The sequence below is a fragment of the Prinia subflava genome, chromosome 21, assembly GCF_021018805.1.
Source record: "Prinia subflava isolate CZ2003 ecotype Zambia chromosome 21, Cam_Psub_1.2, whole genome shotgun sequence".
NCBI classification, from domain to species: domain Eukaryota; kingdom Metazoa; phylum Chordata; class Aves; order Passeriformes; family Cisticolidae; genus Prinia; species Prinia subflava.
Genome location: NC_086267.1, coordinates 2,769,368 through 2,783,030, shown reverse-complemented (window position 1 = coordinate 2,783,030; position 13,663 = coordinate 2,769,368). Strand labels below are relative to the sequence as shown.

The window sequence follows — 13,663 nt, the reverse complement described above, 5'->3', positions numbered from 1 at the left end:
CCTTCTCCTTCTCCTTCTCCTTCTCCTTCTCCTTCTCCTTCTCCTTCTCCTTCTCCTCCCTTCCAGCACAGACCTGGAGGTCTGTGAGCTGGAGCAGTTCAGAAAGAGGCAAACATCAGCATTGTCCTTATTCCCCTTCTCCCACCAAAGATGCAGAGGTTCACAGGAGGTGCTGGTGAGTGGCAAGCAGCCAGCCCAATGGGGCAAGAACTGCCACCTGGAAGGATCAAAGCATTTCAGCCAATTGTTCCCAGTTCCTTACTGCACCCCACACTTTCAGACAGATGTTCAAAGGCTGAGATGCTACTTGTGCTATCTCTAAGGACCAAGTCCTGCAGTTAAAACACAAAAATGAAAGAGATATTTGTGGCTCTGCTGTTAGTTTTTCCAGGTTTCCTGAGGCAAAGCACATCATCTGCTCTGAATTGCTCTTGTTTTGGAGTTTGAGACTTCCATCCTTTCACAATGTGCCTTGTTCAAAAGACTCCTGGGATTCCCCTTCACAAGGAAACACAGGCTATTTTTGCAAAGACATTTGTAAATTGATTTTCAAAGGGACTGGCTCTGCAGCCCTGTGTGGATGTGGAACAGTCTGGCCTTTTGGAAACCAGGCTGTTGACTGAGCACAAGACAAAAGTCACTGCAGGCACTTCCCAAATCAGCCAAAGAAATGGAAATGCAAACAATACCAGGATCTGCAACATAACCAAATAAATGAGTGTGTAGGCAGGTTGGTGTACATGCAGGAATGAATTTAGCTGCATATAGACCAAGATTTGGATCCAGAAGGAATTATCTCCCCTATAACACGTCAGAAATTCAAGAGACTGCAAGAGGTCTGTAAAGGAAATGCCATCAAAATCTTATTTGTCTGCTACTTACAGTAGAGCTCTCTGTTATTGGAATCTAAACAAGGCCAGATGCTCTCCTGTGCCACTTACACACAAACCCATGCTATGAACTCTGCAATTAATGTGAGGAAACTTGCACCAAGGAATTGGTTCCAGACAGATTTACAGGAATTAAGCTTTGCTGCTTTGCCACAGGGGATGAGACATTTACCTGCTGATACATCTTGTTTCCAGTTGGTGTACACTGGTGTTTTATGGCTCCCTACAATGCTGCTGCAGCTTTTCTGCCACGCTCTGTGCACAAATGCATTGACACCAGAGACAAGCATGAAATGGAGCAAAGGCCACCACAGACCACAGCTCAGCTGCCCCCTTGTTCCCCTTTTCTGAGCCCTGTGTGAAGGGACAGAGCTGAGATGCAAGGGTTAGGATGGGGAGAAAGACAAGGGATGGCATTGGATGTAAAATTCAGTTTGTATGTGGAAAGAAATGGCTTGCAGCATATCCATCAGGTTGTGAGATATTCACTGAGAAACACATCCAGAGGCTGGACACTCAGGATGGCAAGTCCAGGGCACTGGCAGGTGCTCTGTGAGTCCTGAAGAAACCCAGCCTGCAATGCCCAGAGGTTGGAAATTGCAGGAAGCACCAGAAGGAGCAGCTTTCAGCATGCTCCAGGAGCTAGTCTGAGCTTTCAGGCAAAATAAATTTAGCTTTAAAATAAGCTGATGTCTCTATTGTCCAGACTCCCAGTTTAACTGGAGCCCATTGTGTTACTGAGCCACTTTCATGCTCCTGTGGGCCTGTCCACCTCCTCATTTCAACTCAGCTATAAAAATTGGCTTGGAGATTAAACCTGGTGCCTGAGTTTTAGCTGAGAGCAAGTGGGAGGGTGTGCAAGGTGGGAGGTAGAGGGAAAACAGTGGAAATATGAAGACAGGATCTGGCCAGGTTTGATTTGTAAGCAGGAGTCAGGGTTGCTTTGGGCATTTCTCAAACATGTTTAAAACTCCCTGTTGGGCTCTAGTTCAATCCTGAGTCTGCAGCCCCATCTTCCCCAGTAATTCATTTCCCTTGTTAAAAGGAGAAACAAAGAGAGAATTTGTTGCATTCAGGGAATCAAGTGCATGTGCAGCAGTACCCCAAGCAGTAGAAGGGTTAGCTGTTGTTTTGTGGGGGTTTTTTCCAAATTGTCTCCCAAGATTTTAATACAGCTGAAAAGCAGCTCATTCCCAGCTCCAGGGTGTAACACAGAGCCAAGAAACAAGTCAACATCCCCCTGTGCATCATATAGCAGAGACTGCATAAACCCTTTGCAAACACCTATCAAATCCAATTCCTTACTCCTCTAGGGAAATAGGCGGGATTACATGCAAGTTCATAAATGAATTAAACGAGGTTCCACACCTCTGCTGGAATTAATCTATTCCTTTTGCTGACTTCCCCAGAAGCTAAACACAGACCTAACATCATCCAGCTTTAGTTGGAGCAGCAGTGGTACCTACAGCTCCATTTAGCAGTGACAAACAGTGACCCTGTGACTTGCTAGCCCAACATCAGCCCAGTGAGCTCAGAGTGAAACCAGAGATCTCCCAGAACACTCCTCTTTGTTCAAGTCAAAGGGATTTCTGCTATACAAAAGTAAGATGGGAAGAAAGTCTGTGGCAGCATCAGACAGGATGCCCTGAAGTCCAAATAAGTTTATTCATAGAGTTAGCTTGGCAGGTGGATCCCAGTTAACATTTCCAGTAACAAACCCAAAGTAACTTCCCTGACATGACAAAGTGAGATGCAGCTGCAGAACCAGGCCCCAAAAGCATTCACACCTTCAAGTCCAGGCAGAAAAATGATGTTCACCCCTAAATCTGCCCCCATAAAGCAGCAGAGAGTCAAGGCCAGCAGCAGTTCAAGAATCAGATGACTGCCAGAGTGAGTTTCAGCCCCTTTAAACACACTGGCCTCCCCCCTTTCTCTCCACTATTTATGAAACATGAACTGCCTTCTATTCAGGAGAAGCTGTTCTGTATTAACAGAGCTTGGCAAAGATCAGGAAGTAACCGTGCCAACTTTCAAGCCTGCTGCCTTTAAGGCAGATGGCAGGGAAAGTATCCCAGCCTTGTCCCCCAAACCACTCTCCCAGCAAGCAGAGAGAACTCAAAAACAGGAAAAAAGGGTGAGGGGTCTGTGGAGCCCTGATTCCAGTGCAGGAGACAGCCTCTGTCTGGGGTGCCCTGCTCTGTGGTGGGTGTACTTGTCTCCCCACGGGAGAGCAAAGCCTGTGGCACTGCAGAACCTGCAGGCTCAGAACAAATGCACAGGTTCCACTGGAATTTGTGTATACTGAGTTACAACCAGAAGGAGGAGATGTCCTCCCCCTCCAAGTCGATGATGCTGCCTCCATGAAAAAAAAAAAATCAGCACTGCTAGTGGCTGTGCTGAGCTGAACTTTTTGGAAAAGTAAATCCCTCTGGAGCAGCTGGAAGGACAGAACTCCCAGGAGCTACAGACCCACTTCTGAAAAGAAGAGGTGCAGAGCATCCTCCGGTTCCCACCAGCAGAGCTGCTCTGCCATGCCCACATCAGCTCTTCCAGGGGCAGCTGCAGTCCCTGGGGGCTCAGCTCACCCCGGGAAGGAGGATCACACCCTGGCACAAGTGCTGGAGGATCACACCCAGCTGCTGGCACAGCAGGCACAAAGTGGCTCCTGAGTGTGAGAGGCTGAGTGTCCAGCCCTGCTGGGATCCCTACCACAGGCATTGCCTCGTTCTTGCTGCAGGAGGGCACCGATCTTGGCTCTAACCAACCCAAATTAAACCTTTGATGCTTGCTTTGCCAACCTTTTTGTGTCTGTGTTTTCTTCTGCTAATGGCGTGGCACTCCGGTTGTTAATATTTTCTGGTTGTTAATATTCTAAAAGGTGACTCAAGAGCCGTGCTCAGACCTCGGGAAGCCTCCCTAAGGTGCTGCAGAGGATGGTTGATGACAGCACAACAGGCAGGAGAGTCATAAATAACATTCAGCTGTAGCTCAGCCTGGAGCACGCTGCTATCAGAGAGACAATTTACAAACACACACAGTTAAGCTTTGCTGAAACTATCCTGGACGGGGGTCAATGGAAAAGCCTTTTGCTGACTTCACCTAGAGCTGGATTAAGCACTTAACTCTTCCACTGTCTCCTCCATAACCTGAATTATTCATTACGGGCCAGACGCTGCAATCCATACTCACACTGCGCTTAATCTGTCCTTTAAATTGACTTGCATTAGTCTGAGTCATCACAGCCTTTCTCTTTAACAGCCTCACTGTTATTGAGGTGCTGCTCTCAAAGAGGAGAGGATCCAGCCCTTCGCAAAGGTAGGGACAGACCCGAGAGAAAATTCCCCCTGGCAAAGCTACAGCAAGATGAATAAACTCAGGTAGATCTGTGTGAAATCAATCATTTAAAGAGACAGCCTGTTCTGCGGAATCGCGGGGGGAGATTAAGTGAGTTCTAGGAACTAATATTTCATTGCTCAACTTCATCACGAGGTCTGAAAATCCATTCCCGGGCCCCTGGCCACACATTCACAGAAGGAGAATTTTCACACACGCCTCTAAAAAGAGAGAAACGGCAAGGTGTGTGGAGAGGAGGAAGGCAAAGGACATCATCTGCTTTTCCTGACTGGCACAAAAGCAAGAAAAAGTGCACAGTGTGAAAAACAGGATTACTTATTTTGGTAAAATTTAAAAAGTTGAATAAAAAGATAATAGGAGATAGGAATAAAGCAAAGGGTTAAAGCAGCAGAGTGCTTGTGATTCAGCCAAGAGCACCCCTGATATCTTCGGACACAATCTTTAAATTTTCTTTTTATTACATCAGCCTGTTGAATATTCATACACCCTTATGCATATTCATACTTTTCTACAAACTAATTTCCATCTTCCAGGAACTGTTTAGCATGGCCACTCCTTGGGCCTGCCTTTTTAGAGCACCCGTGTTTCTTGGCTGTGGTTTTATTGTTACTTCCAGTCTGGGCTGTGATTTATGCTTTCTGATAATTGATATATTAATAACAGGGTCCTCATCACCTGTTTCTGGGTATTATCTCAAGCAAACACTTCAATTGCAAGCATATGTATAGATATATATACATAACTATGTATTAGTTATTCCACTATGATGTCTAAGCAAAAACATAAAAGCTATATTCTTACAGCAGAGTTATTTTAACATTACACATAACATTAATTTTAATATTTGAAGAAACCCAACTTTATAATATGTATTTATAACAACAAGACTGCTGTCACCGAGGGGGTGAGAATCACTCCCACTCAGCAGAAACTCCTTCCTCTTCCTCATAACCAGGCCCTCAGGCCACACTCCTTGCTCTGATCCTGGAATCCCCTCCAGCTGTTCAAACCACAGATAAACTCTCACCACAGGAGAGATTACCTGTGCCTTTCACCACTCAACCCAAATCTATAGTCTGATACCTCCAAAAAAAGAATGGATTAAAAAAAAAATCAGCCAATCAGGTAAGTAAAAAAAGAGATATTTTGCACTACACTGAGAAATATAAAAGGGTTTGATTTTTTAGAATGAACTAATCTTTCAATTCTCATTTATGTTAGTGCTTGATAAGATTAGAGGATTAAACAATTGTATGGTAAATACTTTGGTGCTGAGGAGATTCATGCCAGGATTTACTGCAGGTTGGCATGCACAGAGACCACAGCACCCAGAGACCCTGGCACTCACAGAAGGACCTGTTCAAACTTCAGAAATAAAAATCACAGTTTATCCAGATCTTCCATAGGCACCAGGGCATGAACTTCTATCCCACTCCAGTTTCACTCATGCTTATTTATAAGCACTCATACCCAAAGGCAAGTCTTGGTATAAGCAGCACTGATCTCAGAGCACTGGCTTCACAAGAGGATCACAGATGTGCTGGGGCTTTTTTAGGTGTAAAATGTTAACAGGGTGTGCCCTGTTAAACCCTCTCCCTGTGCCAAACCAGAATGCACCCATCCTGTCAGTCTCATGTGATTTGATTACACACACATCACAGCCACCCCACAAACTCCTGCAAAATACAGCTTGTTAACAACACTTCATTTGCAGTTCAGAAATGACAGATACAGAAGGGGTCAGAGTTCTCCTGTAACTTAACTGCTTCTTCTGTTGGTGTGACAAAGGCATTTGCAATGTTTAATTCATTGATGCTGAAAAAATACAGATCTTGGGAGGCACAGCCAAGGACACGCTAGGTACTGAGAGAATTTTTAGCACCTAGCAAACACATTTCCCCCAAACATCTGAAAACTAACAGCAATGTCATCAGTGTGAAATCCCTCATTTATGTGGCCCCAAATTACACAGAGCCAGTCAGATATTGCCACCTTGACTCCCTCTAAGTGCCCAATTCTATAGTGAGGACACTATGCACAACAAGGGTGTTTGTCAACATAGCTAAAAACACTGCACTACAGCCAGGGAGGGAAATCTGGACAGAATATCAGTGAGTTCAGCTTGTGTTTGGGGTTGTGGTTCAGGGTTTTTTCCTGTCCCTGAGAGTGAATTTGCCCTGTACATTGCAGAAACTGAATCACACTCGTCAGCACCATGGGCAGCTGGAGATGGGATGATGCTGATGCTTCTTCCCACATGCCAGTGCAGCTCTCACACATTTCACTGTCACACACTGCTCTGGGCCATTGGTTCTTTAGCTTTCCCCTTTAGGTGAAAGGGACAAATGCTCATGGGCAGCTTCCCCTTGAATCATTTTCCTATCAGACAAGCATCCTCTCTCTGTAGAGGAGTATCTTCCCCATGGGAATACTGCAGGTATTCACAGGGGCAGCAGGAAGAAAGGAGGAATGGATCTTTTATCATTTTGAGCATTTCCATCCCATCTTTGTTGTCTTTTTCACTAGCTCAGTTCTGGTTTATTCCAGGCTTAGGGAATCAAGCTCTAAGGCTCCAAGGGATAAAGAGACTCACTTGATGAGTCTAACCTCTAAAGATGCATCCAGGGTGATAAAAGAAGTGTAGCTATTGAAGCATCTCCTTTCAATATAGTTGTTGTGTTGCTAGATTTCCATCTAGATACACAGTCTAAAAGAGCAATTAAAGGAAGCTGATGCTGTGGATTCTATCTTTATCAACACTTTATAAGGTTACTGGTGAGAAAGAGGGAAAAATATTGTCCCCAAGCAAAGTTGTTCTGATGAGAACAGACAGCTATTTTCAAAAGCTTACACAAATTTTCATGGGGAAATTGTTTTTAAATGCCTGAGTTTCTAGGGCAGCAGATTTTATGTGTATCAGGATGTGGCTTTGTGAGCAAAAAGTCTGTGTGTTTATTTGTCATTTCAATTGCTCTTCCAAAGCACAAGTCCTCACCCCACTTCACCAGCCTGTCTTGTCACAGCAGACGAGGGCAGGCACCAGCCTTGTTTTAAAGGAACTTATTTGTTTGTGTGTTACATTAAACACTAGCAGACTCTGCACAGCTGTCAAAACACTGTTCTAATAATTGCATAAGCGAAGGTTGTTAACCAGCATGCTGCCACACAGGACGCAGCAGCAAGGCAGCTGCAAGGTCCCACACATGCCTGAGGGACTTCTACCTTACTCTGTCCAGCCTGGAGTTTTCCAGTCACACGCAGCTCCCAGTGTCTCAAGTGCTCTTAAATGCTCGGGCAGCAGAAACCAGCCCTGCTCTTTCGGCTGGGTCATCACATCACCAAGGAGAAAACAAAATAATTCCTTTCCCCCAGGACAGTGGCTGCTGTTTTACTGGCACCACCTGAATGGCAAGAGCCATAAGGACCGAGCTGAGTTGGGACTGTTGCTAAGCAATGAAATGTCCTTATTAAGTGGTGCGGTGTTTTTAGACAGGAAAAGTCCATTTCTACACGAGCTGGTACAAAACAGAAGGTTACCTTACATGTACTGGTTACATGGTGCTCTTTAGATCTTTTGGATACACAGCAGATGAGGATCCTGCCTGGCTGCACCTGCAAGCACCAGAGTACGGCCAATACCTCACTGGCTGCTCCTCCTCAGGGAGAGCAGCCAAGCCTCCGTGCAGCCAGGGACACAAAGCTCCTCAGTGCTGGCACCCAACTTTTCCCCCAGGAGAGGAGCCCCGCTGCAGGCGCAGCTCAATCAGCTCATTATAGAGGCGGCCTCCCGGGAAACGATCTCCCTGTGCATATTCATGAACTACCCAGAGCTTCCAGGGAGAGTTGGCTAAACACAGCTGAGGGATTTAGCTGCTGCATTCCCAGGGGGAAAGAAAAAAGGGAAAGGGGTAAAGGAAGGGAAAAAGATAATAATAAAATTTTTAAAAAGGCAGCAAAAAAGCACGATTGCAAGCGCTGCTGTCTCTAAGTGCTGCGGGACCCAGGAGCCCGACTGACACCCCCACCCCGGGCAGAGCCGAGCGCTGAGGGCCGGCGGCGGTGCCATCCCGGCAGACAGCGGCGCTCAGAGCCCCGGGGCCGCGGCGCGCATCACTCACCTCCGCCGCGCCGGGCGGCAGCGGCCGCGGGCTCGCAGCGATGCCGGGCAGCGCCGGCTCCCGCCGTACCGGGCTGGCTGCGGCGGCGAGCGGCGGTGCCGGCCCCGCAGCCCCGACACGGCCCCGCCGCCGCTTTCGCTGCCGCTCCGCCGAGAGCCGCGGCCGCTGCGGGCGGGAGGGCGGGCGGGAGAGCGGCGGCGCCCGGGGCGGCACCGAGCGGAGCGGAGCGGGGCGATGCGGAGCGGAGAACAGAGCAGAGCGGAGCGGGGTGATGCGGAGCGGAGAGCAGAGCAGAGCGGAGCGGAGCGGGGCGGAGCGGGGCGGAGCGGGGTGATGCGGAGCGGAGCGGAGCGGAGAGCAGAGCAGAGCCGTGCAGAGCGGAGCGGGGTGATGCGGAGCGGTGCAGAATGGTGCGGAGCGGTGCGAGGTGATGCGAGGTGATACGGTGCGGAGAAGAGCGGAGCGGAGCGGTGCGATGCGATGCGGAGCGGGGTGATGCGATGCAGAATGGTGCGGTGCAGAGCGGTGCGGTGCAGAGCGGTGCGGGGCTCCGGGGCTGTCGCCGCCCCGCCGGGCTGCGGGCGGCGCTGTGGCCGCGCAATAAACCGCGGATATAAACCGCAGATATAAACCGCAGATATAAACCGCGGATATAAAGCGTGCCCCGTGCGCAGCCCCCGCCCCCGTGGGAAGGAAGGCACCGACACCGCAGGGCCCGGTACCGCCGGGCAGGGCAGGGCAGGGCAGGGCGGACACGGCGCTAAGGAACGGCCCCCGGTGAGAGCCCGCCCCGCGCTGCTCCTCAGCGGAGAGGGCAGGCAAGGCAGCGGCCGCAGAGGAGAGGAGCTGCGGTGCCCGAGCGGGGCTGCTGCGGTGCCCGTGCGGAGCTGCTGCGGTGCCCGAGCGGAGCTGCTGCGGTGCCCGAGCGGAGCTGCTGCGGTGCCCGTGTCCCCTCGGGGACCACCCGGGCCCGCCGTGCCCGCCCGCAGAGGGGGCCCGTGGTTCACAGGCTGCCGTTTGCAGGGGATGGTTGGTCGTGCCCGTGTGACTGATGGCAGGCTGGCTTGGGAACAACTTTGCTTGGGGACAATATTTTTCCCTCTTTCTCACCAGTAACCTTACAAAGTGTTGATAAAGATAGAATCCACAGCATCAGCTTCCTTTAATTGCTCTTTAAGACTGTGTATCTAGATGGGCTCTGTCGGGTGGGCACTGCCACCACCCCGAGACCTGGCGCCTCTTGGCATGGAAAGTACCAGAAAGTTTTTGCTGGTGCTGTAGGTCCAGCCCTTCTTAGAGCCAGGGCTTTGGGAAGGAGACTCCTCCTGAGTACTCGCTGGTGCCCTCACTGCTGGATAAATGCTCTGTACAGGAGATATCTATGTGTGTTAGGTGCCAGTAATGTGTGGCAACAATCCCTGAAGTAAGCAGAAGTCATTAAATGGAAGGCAGCAAGACTTATTAGTGAGGGTGGTAGAGAAAATCTTTTAAATATTCATTCTTGCCTCTCATGGAGCAAGGCATTCTGCACATCTGGTGATCTAGCTTGCCCTGCCCTTGTGTTGGCTTTCAGGAGTCCCATCTGTGACAAAGACATCCCTGAGTAGAGGGGCTTTGCTTAGTGTTGATGGACAGTCTCTAATTACTGTGCTGGGTACAGTGGATCTGCATTTATTTATTTCTTTTGTGCTCTTCTGGCTTTGAAGGCAGAGAGAGAGAACAACAGTCCCCTGTCCTTGGCCTGTTTACTGGAGTGGCCTGTTACTGTAATGTGGACTCCAGCAAGAGCACTGGAGTATGTAATGTTAGTTTTATGTTAGTAAATTGCTGAACAACTAACCAATGGTCATGGCTTTTAATCAGGCTACATTACCTCTGTAATGTAGCTTAAGCTTGTTTTGCCCTATATTCTCACTTATTTGAGTGTGGATGGTGCTTAGGAAAAATGTCTATTTTCAGACAGATTTGTCAGGTCAATAAGAAATAGAAAGCAGCACAATAAAACAGGCCCATCACCTCAGTCTGTCCCCAAGCAGGCTGTGCCAAAAGCTCTTTCTGATGCATCACCTGAAGCGAGCAGGAGAAGAAGCAGACAAAGCCAGACCATCATCTTCCTTGTGGGGCTCCAAGGAATGCAAATTTAATGAGGTTTCTGAAGCAAAAATGCACTCCACTAGCTTTGTACATGATGAAGGTGTCTGCAGAGAAGGTGACGGTGTGGGGTTCGCAATTTTGCTGAAAACTGTAAGTGTACAATAAAGGGAAAAATTGCTTTTCCTAACTTTGCTGGTGTTGCAAGTGCAGCCCACGCTGATGAGAGGGACAGTGCTCAATCCATTACTCAGCAGAGCCCAGCAGACTGCAGGAGTTTCCAGCCAGCTCTGAGCACTCAGTGACAGGACCCTCCCCAGCAGCGTTCCTGACTCTGACAGACACTGAGACACTAATTCTGAAGATTTGAGAGAAGCTAAGGTTATAGTTAACAATAGATGTTGCTCATTTAGCTGAAATGAATAGATAAGCTGAGACCTTTTCTATTTCCTAACCCAAACATCCTGCTTGACAGAACATCAAGGAAAGGGACATTTCCTATCTGTCCATAAAACTGGCAAAGCCACATTGATATCTATTTCTATACGTTGTGTATTTTTATAAACCTCAGCTCTGACCTGACCAAGCAAAATATCTTCCAGTTACCACTGATTCAGGCCTGAATTCTAATTGCCAACGTATTATTTCTTACTCAGGCAACTCAAAGATCCTGTTAAACCTTTGCCAGATACAGAAACAATCACTTCCCCAAAGAGCAGAGGTGAAGGCACACAGCCAGCCAGCCCTCTCTTTTATTGGATAACATTTCTCATATATTTCATGAGAGCCAGATGGCACCATCTGAACAGCAGTGAGCCCAGGAGCCTCCAGCCACATCAGGAGAAGGGAAGCATGTCTCAGCCCTGCAAGCAGCTGCAGCCCTGGAAGCTGCCCCTGCTCAGGCACCCATGAGAGCAGGGCTCTTTTGCATAAATTCACATCTGGAAACTTAAATCACCACTGCTGACAGGTAAAACATTACAGTTTTGAGGGTAGGAAAAGTATCCCAGTCCTAAAGCTCATTGGGAAAAAGAGGTCCTTCTGCAGATTGCCATAGAGAAAGAAACAGATGTAAAGAGAGACAGAGTGTGTCCTGAACCCCTGCTGTGTGTGGAGCTTTTTCCTTGCAATTGAGAGAAGCTAATGGTTTTATAAAAGTTACTTTTTGAAAAGGCCTTCAGTGCACTGTTTAATGGAGTTTCACCAGCGTTCCCCAGAGGCTTGCAGACTGCATTAGTACCCACAGCTCACACCCTAGCCAAACAAACCTTCTCACCCTGATGCCTCTGCCCTGTGTCTGTGTAGGAGTATCAGGACTGCAGAGCCTCCTGTGCTCCCCTTCCACTGGAGTCTTGAAGCCCTAGGATGTAATGAATATGCACAGCACAAACATTAGCAATAAGTATTGTGCTATTAGGACAAAAATGTATTTCAGGGAAAAAAAAAAAAAAAAAAAAAGAGGGAGAGAAAAACTGGGAGATAATCTTTATTCCCAGAGCTACTGAATAGCATTTTCCTGAGCTGTAACTGGTGGTTTTTAAAATGCAAATCAGTCTTGGGTTTCTGAGAGATATTGTAAAAAACAAAACAAAACAACAAAAAAAACCACCCCAAAAAACAGACCCATGCAGCAAAGCTTTATTGCATTGTAGTGAGTGTGAGATTTGCAGAGCTGCTGCCTCTGTGCCAGTGATGCACAGTGGATGCAGGCCAGGGGCTTGGGAAGCCCTTGTCCCCAGCTGGCCTCTGCCACTGACTCATTGTGTGACCTTGAACAAGACATCCCTTCCTGTGTGGCAGTGTGGTCATCAGAGGACACAGGGGACTGGAGAGGGATGAGGCCATTTCTGTACCTCCTGGTGAGGTTATCCACCACAGGGCAGAACATCAAGGAAAGGGACATCTCCTATCTGTCCATAAAATTACCAAAGCCACGTTACTATCTATTGCTATGTGTTGTGTATTTTCATAAATACTGCTGCTCTGGGCCTGTGTGTGCTGCAGCCCCACACCCCCTGCCCTGCTGGGGCCTCCTGCAGCTCCAGCTATCACTGGGGAGCTTCTGGTACACCTCATCCACCAGCCCCAGATTCCTGCTCATTCCTACAGCTCCAGCTATCACTGGGGAGCTTCTGGTACACCTCATCCACCAGCCCAGGATCTCTGCTCATCCCTGCTGTTCCAGCTTGGTGCTCCTCAGAGTCCTGCAGGAGCACCAGGATCAGACTGCCCCGGGGTTTGTGAAGCAAAGCCTCTCCTCCATCCCTTCCTGTCTCAGCCCAGAAGGCTGTCACGGGGTTCCTAGCTCTGTTTTTGTTGTTCATGCCATAGTTATTGTTGTTTGTTTGCCTTGTTATACATACCAGTAAAGAACTGTTATTCCTACCCTCATATCCTTGCCTGAAAGCCCCTTAATTTTTAAATGATAATAATTCGGAGGGAGGGGGTTTTTACATTCTCCATTCCAAGGGAGTCTCCTGCCCTCCCCAGCAGACACCTGTCTTTCAAACCAAGACACAAGGGCACACCAAGGAGACCAAAAATCACAGTCAGCCAGCACTAACCTTCACTTACTGCTCACCAGAGAGAATAGTAACTGGTAAAGCAGGCAAAGAGTGCCATATTCCATTACCAGACCCCTGAGCTCCATCAGCACCATGGAGTGAGAGCTGTTAACTGAGCTCCTTGACTATTTTCAGGAGCAGAAATGCCCCAGCAGCTGCCAACCTTCACGCAGCAGAGGCTTCAGGTCTCCTCAGCTGCTGTGTGTCACAGATACAAATCACTCAGAGGCTCCTGATTCATTTCAGAAATTATTTCTCTGATCAATGCAAGATCCCAAAAGGGGAACACATCTTGAAGCAGTCACATGGAGGAAAAGCCAGGGCATTCCAATAATAAAAACCCACAAACTGCAAATCCAGAAGCCAAAACGTAGGTTTTTAAATCAATATTTAAACCTCTAAGCATCAAACCTGAAGCTCTCATTACATGTAACAATTTTTGAGTACTCAAGGCTTTTAAAACTTGGTCATTTATTTTCAGATATGTAAATATTCCTATTTACCTAAAAACTTCTCAAAAAACATTCTGCATTACCAGCAGAACATTTCAGCTCTCCACTGGAAACACAAATCTTTAAGAAGCACTGACTGGAACAAAAATATATTAGTTTAAGCTGAAATATTTAGAGTTTCAGATATTCCTTAT

General features: G+C 48.0%; 1 protein-coding gene across 3 annotated transcripts in view; it reads right to left on the bottom strand.

Annotated features, from left to right (window-relative positions):
* Window positions 1-9,231, bottom strand: part of DISP3 (dispatched RND transporter family member 3) — a 40,538-nt gene extending 31,307 nt beyond the window's left edge. For 2 of the 3 annotated variants that reach the window (XM_063417390.1, XM_063417391.1), the window contains exon 1: window positions 8,363-9,230. The gene's annotated coding sequence lies outside the window, so the exon portion shown is untranslated. Of the gene's footprint in view, window positions 1-8,362 lie in introns of all 3 variants that reach the window. The other variant, XM_063417389.1, reaches the window with a different exon arrangement.
* Between the last annotated feature and the right edge of the window lie 4,432 nt (window positions 9,232-13,663).